Genomic DNA, 9,393 nt, shown 5'->3' with positions numbered 1-9,393 from the left:
CTGCCCAGAGGAAGATCCTGCTTCCCACTATATAAGGTAAAGTGCCAGGTACTTTATGACCCTGACTCTTTCTGCTAGGGAGGGGACATAGGATCCAGACACCACTAATCAGAAGCAACTTTCCTGCAAACTGGGAGCTTGTGATCCAATAAAGAGTAGCTATATGGAATCCATTCTGGGGCAGGTGTGGCAGCCGGGCAGTGGGAAAAGTGTGGTGACACCATCCAGGGTACAAGATGAAATGTAGCAGGGGCAGCAGGGAGGGTACAAACTTTGGCAGCCAGTGTTTGGTGATGGTGACAGGAGAGTCCTTACCAGATTCACTTTGTAGGGGGGCTTTTAACTGTCCTCTGGCTATAGTTTAACATCCCTTTCTCCTACCCATTTTACAAGTTTTGTTTTTCAGCCTTTCCAGTGACTCTAATTCCTATTCTGCCAAAATGTAGTTTTTACCTAAGACCCTTGTGTGACACAGCCCTCTTGTTAGCACACACCCTATTTCTCACTTCTCCGTTCCCATCTTTTTCCAACTTATCATAAACTAACCCCCAACAGTCATGACCCAAGCTCATCTTTACCATAGTGCCCTGATGACTGACTAACAAAGACACCAATGCTGACACAGTGCTGGGTGTATTCAGGATTCATGCTAGGCCGGCACATGCAGTGGTGATGACAGTAATGACAAAACCTCATTGCTGATTATTGAGATGGAAACCTTCTGATTAGTAGATATATAATCTGATGCAGCAAATCAATATTTTGGTAAGCTATTATCTGTTCATAAGAATAAATAATCATCATTGTTCAGGAACATGAAAGAGTCATTTTCAGGGTGCACAAAAATAATTTTATTATTTCTTGAAAGAAGTAGTTGGAGGGAAGGTGGATGAGTTGTGTGCTCTGTGCTGCAGAATTGTGATCAGTTAGGTGATGATTTAGGAGTTGTGTTTATTGACAAAGGCCTGGCTTGGTTATATCAGTGCTCCTGTTCTAGCTAAACTATTCAAGGAAAAATAGATTTTCCCCATGGGTCCTGACTCCACTTTGTGAGAGAGGTGGTAGAGGACAGAGCATCTGCTAATCTTTGAAGTGGTAATCATGGAATGAAAGAGTTAGGGTCAGAAGACCTGGGTTCTGTTTCCATCTAGCTTAGGACAAATCACTCAGTCTCTCTAGAGCTTGTTTTCCTTATCTGTACTAGATTTTTTTTTAAAAAGCAACTTATATATCTCAGATCTCTTCAACTTCTAACCTCTTGGATTGCTGATTCAATAAAATAAGTGTAATTACCTTCTCTTCACAGTAGTGCACAAGGACTAAATTAGTTAACTTATGTCAAACATTTCAGTTCAGACCCAGCACATGGATGGCTCTCAACAAGGGGTAGATCTTGCTGTTATCATTATTGTGTAGTTTCCAAAATTAATTTAACCCAAGGCATTTGGTGCCTTCAGTGAATCCTTTCATTTACATGATTTAATTAAGTAAAAAGGCCAAGAGTTATCACTGCCACAGCAATCTAGAGCCCAGGTGATACTGACCTGAATTTAAGGGTCTCTTTCTGGGTTTGGACCAACATCAGACCCATGTTGAGAATGCAGCTGCTTCTAAACATATGTTCCATTTCATGAGATGAGACTAAAATAATATGGAGGAAAATCCCCCAAACCACTAGATTTTTAACTTGTATATTATCTTCCCTTTCTTATCCTTTGGTATTTCCATACCTTTACTTAAAATGAAGGCTGCATTTAATTCTATCTTGTTCTTGTTCTGTTGCTCATTAACAAACTTAATAACCTTTGAGAGATTTGCTTTCACATATTAAAATAACTCATTTAGAGTTACATAGTGGTAATTGGTATACTCATCTGGCATCTAGATCTACTGTGTCTTTTTTCCTTCAGTAATTCCTTGCATTTTAAAAAGGTATGGGTTAAAAAAAAAGACTATTCTGAACAAATTCACACAGTACATATACATTCAAATTGTTTTTAAAGGTCAAATATGTAATAGAAATTAAAGAGTAAAATCATCTCCCCCCCCCCAATGATTCCCACTACCTTCCTTAGAAGTAATTACTTGTGACAGTCTGGTAGGCATCATTTCAAATCACTTTTAATGTTGAATATTAAATGTACATACACAAATATATAGGCTTCATTTAGTGTTGGTTTGTGTAGAGGGGATCATACTGTGTGTGTATAATAACTCACATTTTTACTTAATATATTTTGGAAATCTTTTTGAATAACTATACAGATCCACCTCATTCTTTTAAGCTAATAAATAATATCCTATAGTATGGCTATTTAATAATTCATGTAACAATTCTATTGGCAGATATTTATGTTGTTCCTGGTGTTTAAAATCTTCTGAAAATGTTTCCAGAGGTTATATTTGTGCCTCCTTGGGAACATAAATATTTCTCTTAGATACCAGGAAATGAATGTTCTCTGAAGAGTGTACATTTTACAAAAGACTATGGCTTTTGGGACTGCGTGTTAACTCTAGGAATAAATATTAAAAACATCTCTGAGAGTAAGAGTGGGAATGTGGTAGAGTGAATGGGCCAGAATCCCTCATGGCCTCATCAGAGAACAACTTTAAGGGCTGAATCATCTCTCAAATCTCTTCCAGCTGTAGTGTTCGAAGGCTAAATCCATCTCTGGCTCTCTCAGGGAACTCTCTGTGGCACCAACTCCCCACCATAAATAGTTGTGGAATGATTGACTAGACCATGTACTCTTTCACATTCAGGAAAGCTGGATTGATAGCTGTGTCTGTGGTTCTCAGCAAATTCCACTTCTGGAGTGCTGGTTTACCCATGGAGAAAGTTAGAGTATAGTTAGGGTGCATTTGGTCAGAAGTTTCATTCCACCATCTGAAGGTGAGATGACCCACAGTCATATGCAAGATTCCTAGTTAATTTGGACATCAATATCTGGACACGAAGCAGTTAACTGCAGACTTGCTGGTTAGGAAGAACATAAGGTTTAGGGAATAGAGCTGGGTCAGGCTATCAACTCCCCCACTAATAGCTGGGAAACAAGCAGATTATTTAACTTTGCTCAAGATCATTTATGCAGTAGGAATACCAGTAGCTACTTAACAGATTTGGACTACAGAAGAACATAAAACCTGTAAAATGCCAGTCATACAGGAGGTTCTCTTGGGGAATATGCAAGAAGGCAAATGTGAAAATGCATCAGCTGTCTATATTATTATCTAGGATGAGATTATGCATCTATGAGATATAGTTGATACCAGGCAGTCACTTCATCTTTCTAAATCTGTTTCTTCACGTGTAAAAAGATTCAGCAGTCTTAGAATTTCCATTGCAGATCAGTGAGTGCCCTTTGGCTTTCTTGGGAACTCTTACTCATCCTTTATTCATTTTATCATCCCAACCTGGCTATTTTCAATAGTATTAAGGATTATATTTATAATACTTGCCTAATGTGCTTTGAATCACATTATTTCTCTTTTAGGTCTATCTTGAATATTTTAAAAATATGTGAAATTTTAATGGTGTTTAATTTGATTCTTTCCATCAAAATATCTCTTACTACAATATGGCTATTTAGTCCCCATCATTGCTCAGAATTTGTTTTACTTGATGTATTGATAAAAATGAGTGGCTAACAGACTCCTGGAAATTTATAATGAAGCAATGACCCTTGGAGAAGGGAAAGAAGTGTTCATCCCTGGGGCTGGGAAAAAAGCTTACTCTGGTGAGATGCTCCTGCTCTCCGGATCAGGTTCTGAAGCAAGACTCAGGTCAGAGGCTCCAGGAGGAAAAAATACAGACACTGGGGATTTCTCATTGGAAGTTGTACTTCCATATCAAATTTGAACATAATAGTGATGCTTTATAGCTTAATGAGTTTAGTACAAATCTGAAATATTCAGTTATTGACAATTCAATGACCTTCAACCCAGTCTACCCTCTCCGCTCTCATCTAGTTGTGCAGCTTAGTGAGGCTCACGTTTGCTGGCAGCCAGGAATGGTGCAAAGGGGAGGGTCCTCCATACAGATGCAGAGAGTCTGGAGGCAGAGCAGGTTTCTAAAACCTTAGACAATTACCCTCTTTGCCTTGACTCACTCCATTACATCATCTGTATGCTAATTCTCTCATGAAGGCCCTCTGTCACCGCGTGTTTGTGGAGAAGAAGAGGACACAGAAGCCTTCTCTCTGGAGCTTGGGATTTGAGAGTGGGGGCCATGAGAAGACATATTCCCTTTCTATTCTAATCTGAAATAAGCAGCTGAAAGTTGTGTGGGGTAGCTCCACTTCTTTTAGGTGTCAAGGAAAGCTGATGACTGAGAGAAGAGATGTAAAAGAACAATGTTTCCAGCCTTTTGATATATTTAGAAAATAATGAAAGTCACTTTTGCCATTAGTTTTAGTCATTTCAACTGTGCATCATGTGCTGGCTGGAAGTGATGCATGCCCCATCAGAGATTTGGCATATGTGACCATCAGAGATGATGACTGATTGGCTTTGCTCTTCTGAACATGTAGGCACATCCACAGCAGTCAGCCCACCTTTTGTTTCATAATCCTCTACTGTGTGTTTGTGAGACCCATTCTTCTCATCAGTTACTCTCCTCTGCACTGGAGGGACTGGGGACCAGGTTTATGGTGAGACACATGGTGAGATATGGAGAGTGATTTTTCCAGGACTGGTATCAGTGTGTGTCGTTTAGAGCATCTGCTTAATACCCTGCCTGGCATCAGAGTATGAGGAGGTCATTTGAAGGTCCTGTCTAATCAATGTAGGGAAGCCAAGTATTGCAGCCTATTTTAGTGGTCCTTACAGCCCAGACTGAGGAGGCATAATCATCTATAAGGACCATGTTTTGTGCCAGCTATGATAAAAATGATCAGTTAACAGAGTTTATTTATTTATTATGTGAGGATATTTTCCTTGTACACTAATTAGCACAAGAATTAGCACTTTACTTCCAGACTTCATTTCTAGTTGGCCAAATACCAATTATTTTTTCTGTTACCTGTTCGGTGATTTGGTTTTGACAGTAAATTGAACCAGTGATGGTAACAAATGGAGCCGAGTCTCGGTTTGTCTGTTTGCTAGGCTGTGAACACCCATTGCATGAATGCACAAGGGGCTGCAACACCAGTGCTGAATAGACAGCTAATGGAAGCAGGAAGAAGGGGAGAGGAACTTCCCCTGCAGTGTGCGAGAACCCTGTTCTGCAGGACTCTCAAGTCCTTTTAATTTAAAGGAGATCTATTTAACTTAAAGGAGATTATTGTTAGCCATGATAAATAAAGTGCTTAACTGGATATCCTTCAGAAAATCTATAAGATTAGTATTTCTTTCAGATTAAGAATATCAATAACATATTTAGTTATTAATCAGGATATTTGCTAGAACAATGGTTCTAAAACCCATTAAATCTCCCACTTTTTATAATTGAGGTAAAATTTATGTAAAATAAAATTAACCATTTTAAAGTGAATAATTCAGTGACATTTGCAACATTGTGTTACTACCATCTTTATCTACTTTCAAAATATTTTTATCACCCTATATGAGAACCTCATACCCAGTAGGCAGTCATTACTCATTGCCGCCTCCTCTCATCCCTAGAAACCACCTATGTGTTTCCTGTCTCTATGGACTTACATATTCTGAATATTTCATAAAACTGGAATTAGGGCGCCTGGGTGGCTCAGTTGGTTAAACATCTGCCTTCTGCTTGGGTCATGATCCCAAGGGATCAAGCCCTGCATCAGGCTCCCTGCTCAGCAGGGAGTCTGCTTCTCCATCTGCCCCTCCCCTGGTTCATGCGTGCACGCGTGCGCGCTCTCGCTCTCGCTCTCTCTCTCTCTCTCTCTCTCCCCCCCCGAAAAAATAAATAAAAAACCTTTAAAAAATACTGAAATTATATAATATGTGATCTTTTCTTTCTTCTTTAACTTGGCATATTTTTTTTCAGTGTTCATATTGTAGCATCTATCATTACTTTATTTCTTTTTATGGCTGAATAATAGTCCATCATATGTATATACCACAATTTACTTATTCATCTGTCGTTGGATATTTGGGTTGTTTCTACCTTTGACTATTGTGAATAGTGCTACTATAAGCATTTGTGTACAAATATTTGCCCAAGTACCTGTTTTCAGTTCTTTTAAGTATATACATAGGGGTGGAATTGCTATGCCATATGATAATTCTATGTTCAACTTTTTGAGGAACCATCAGTTTTCCATAGTGGCTACATCATTTTACATTCTAACCAGCAATGTATGAGGGCTCCCATTTCTCTATATCCTCCTCAACACTTATTATTTTCTGTTTTTTAAAATGTATGGTCACTCCAAGGGCATGTGGGTGGCTCAGTTTGTTAAGCATCTGCCTTTGGCTCGGGTCATGATTCTGGGGTCCTGGGATTGAGCCCTGCATTTGGCTTCCCAGTCAGCAGGCAGCCTTCTTCTCCCTCTCCCTCTGCTGCTGCTCCCCCTGCTTGTGTTCTCACTCTCACACTCTCTCTCTGTCAAATAAATAAAATCTTAAAAAAAAGTATAGTCTCCCTGAATAAAGATTCTGGGAAGAGGGTAGAGTAGAAAGCACTAGGAATATATCTCCCCACCTAGACAACAATTGCACTGGTAACATGTTTGATGTAACTATTTTGGAATTCTAGAGTCTATTGAAGGCTTACAACTTCTAGGAGAAGGCTTTGACACTAAATTAGGGTTAATATCATTCAATTTCAGCTCTTAACTTGGTGGTGGCTGCCAAACCCCCACTACCCATGCCTGTGGCAGGCAGCTATGCACATATTCCAGGAGTAGCTTGTATATAGCTTGCAGGAACCAGGGAGGGGGTCAGTAAGCACCCTCTCCTCCAAATATCAAGGTCTTTGTTCTAAAAACTAACTGCTTCAATAGCTCTTCAATAACAGAGCTACAAAGAGGCAGTCAGCCAATTACTGTATATACTCATTACTGCAAACCTCTCTACTTCTCCAGTTAAAGTGATTCTTAGTAGACTTAAAGAGCTGACATGTTATCCCTCCTTTATTTTTCTCTTTTTCCAATTTTGGGAACCAGACATGCAAGAACTAGAATATTCTAAAGCAACTGAATATACGGGGAAATTTGGAAAGTCACCGCACATGCCCAGGCAAAAACAGTCTCAAAAATGCCTAGAGAAGACCTTGTTTTCACCTCAGTCTGATCCATACCACAGACATAGCCTATAGCATTCAACAAACAAAAACAAAGAAACTTTTGCAGACCCTGGGAAAGGGGGAGAATCTGATTTCCATTTACTGCATGATTAGATTCAAATGTCCAGTTTTCAACAAAATCAAAAGGCATACAAAGAAGCAGGAAAATAAGGATCATCCAGAGGGAGAAAAAATAAGCCAACAGAAACTATCCTGGATAAAGACCACATGGTGGACCTACTAATACTACAAAGCTTTAAAACAACTGTCTTGAAGTTGCTCAAAAAACTAGAAGGAAGAAGTGGAGAAAATCAAGAAAACAATATATGAACAAAATGGAAATATCAATAAAGAGAAAATCCAAAAGGAAATTAAACTAAAAAGTTCTGGAGCTGAAAAGAAAAATAACTGAAATAAATTTGTTAGAGGGATTAAAAGTAGACTTGAGTGTACAGAAGAATCAGAAAACTTGAAGATAAAACAATTGAAATTATACAGTCTGAAAAACAAAAAATGAAGAAATGTGAACTGAGCCTATGGACCTGGAGTACACCATCAACAGGATCAATATACACATTGTGGAAGTCCAAGAAAAAAGAAGGAGAGTAAGGGGCAGATGGATTATTTGAAGAAATAATGAAAACATTCCAAATTTTGTGAAAGACATGTATATAAATTTCAAAGAAGCTTGATGAACTCTAAGTAGGATGAACTCAAAGGCATCCTCACCAAGAAACATTTTACAATCAAATTGTCAAAAGTCAAAGACAAAGAAGTAATCTTCAAAGCAGCAAGAGATGCAACCCATTACATACAAAGGCTCTTCAATAAGTGTATCAGCATATTTTTTATCAGAAACTTTGGAAAGTAAGAGACTAATATATTCAAAGTGCCAAAACAAAAAACAAACAAACAAAAAAAACCCCAATCAGCCAAGAATGCCACATCTGGCAAAACTGTCCTTTAAAAGTGAGGAAGAAATTAAGATAATCCCAGATAAATTAAAGGTGAGGGAGTTTTAACAGTAGACCTGTCCTGTAAGAAATTGTGAAGAGATAAATTCACATTAGAGTGTTAAAAATTTAGAATATTAAATGTAATCACCATGGTAACCAAAGATAAAATAGCTATAGAATATACAAAAAAGGAAATAAGGGAATTAAATGTTTAACTTCAAAAAATCAACTAAAAGAAGACAGAAATGCAGAAAACGAGGAATAGAAAAAAAAAACATAAGTAAAACAAATAGCAAAATGGCAGTCCCTCCAATCAGTAATTATTTTAAGTGTAAATGGGTTGAACTCTCCAATCAAAAGACAGAGATTGATAGAATGAATTAAAAAACTCCAACTATAATCTCTCTATAAGACTCACTTTAGATTCAAAGACACAAGTAGGTTAAAGTGAAAGGATGGAAAAAGATTCCCTGCAAATAAAAAACAAAAGAGAGCAGGGATGGTTATACTAAAACTATATACACTTTAAATAGAAAAAAAAGTTTACGATAGACAAGTAAATTATATATTAAGTAGTTCAATAAGATTTAATAATTATAAACATTTATACACCTGAAGGCAGAAATATACAGTTCTACAATAATAGTTGAAGATGTTATTATTCCCCTCTCAATAATCAATAAAACCAGACAGAAAATAAATAAGGAAATAGAGGACTCAACAAAATAAACCAACTAGATCTAACAGACATATACAGGACACTAACAACACAATACATATTCCCTCAAGTGCATATGGGATGTTCTCCAGGACAAGCAATATATTAGGGCACAAATTAAATCTCAATAGGTTTTAATAGACAGATATATAAACTATTTTTGACCACAATAGGATAAAGTTAGAAATCAGTAACAAAAGCGTAACAAAAGCAAAACAAAAGCAAAAAAAAATCATAAATTTGTGGATATTACACTAAAAAACCAATGGATCAAAGAAAGAAAATTAGAAAATACTTAGAGATGCTGTATCAAAACTTATGAGATGCTTTAAAAGCAATACTGAGGGAAATTGAAAGCTATAAATGTTTACATTAAAAAAATAACCAAGGGACGGAGCAAGATGGCGGAGGAGTAGGAGACCTGGATTTCGTCTGGTCTCAGGAATTCAGCTGAATAGGGATCAAACCATTCTGAACACCTACGAACTCAACAGGAGATCGAAGAGGAG

This window comes from Eumetopias jubatus, unplaced genomic scaffold, assembly GCF_037043125.1.
Source record: "Eumetopias jubatus isolate StellerSeaLion01/CBP00866 unplaced genomic scaffold, mEumJub1_p1.0 scaffold_3, whole genome shotgun sequence".
NCBI lineage: Eukaryota > Metazoa > Chordata > Mammalia > Carnivora > Otariidae > Eumetopias > Eumetopias jubatus.
This window is presented reverse-complemented; position numbering follows the sequence as displayed.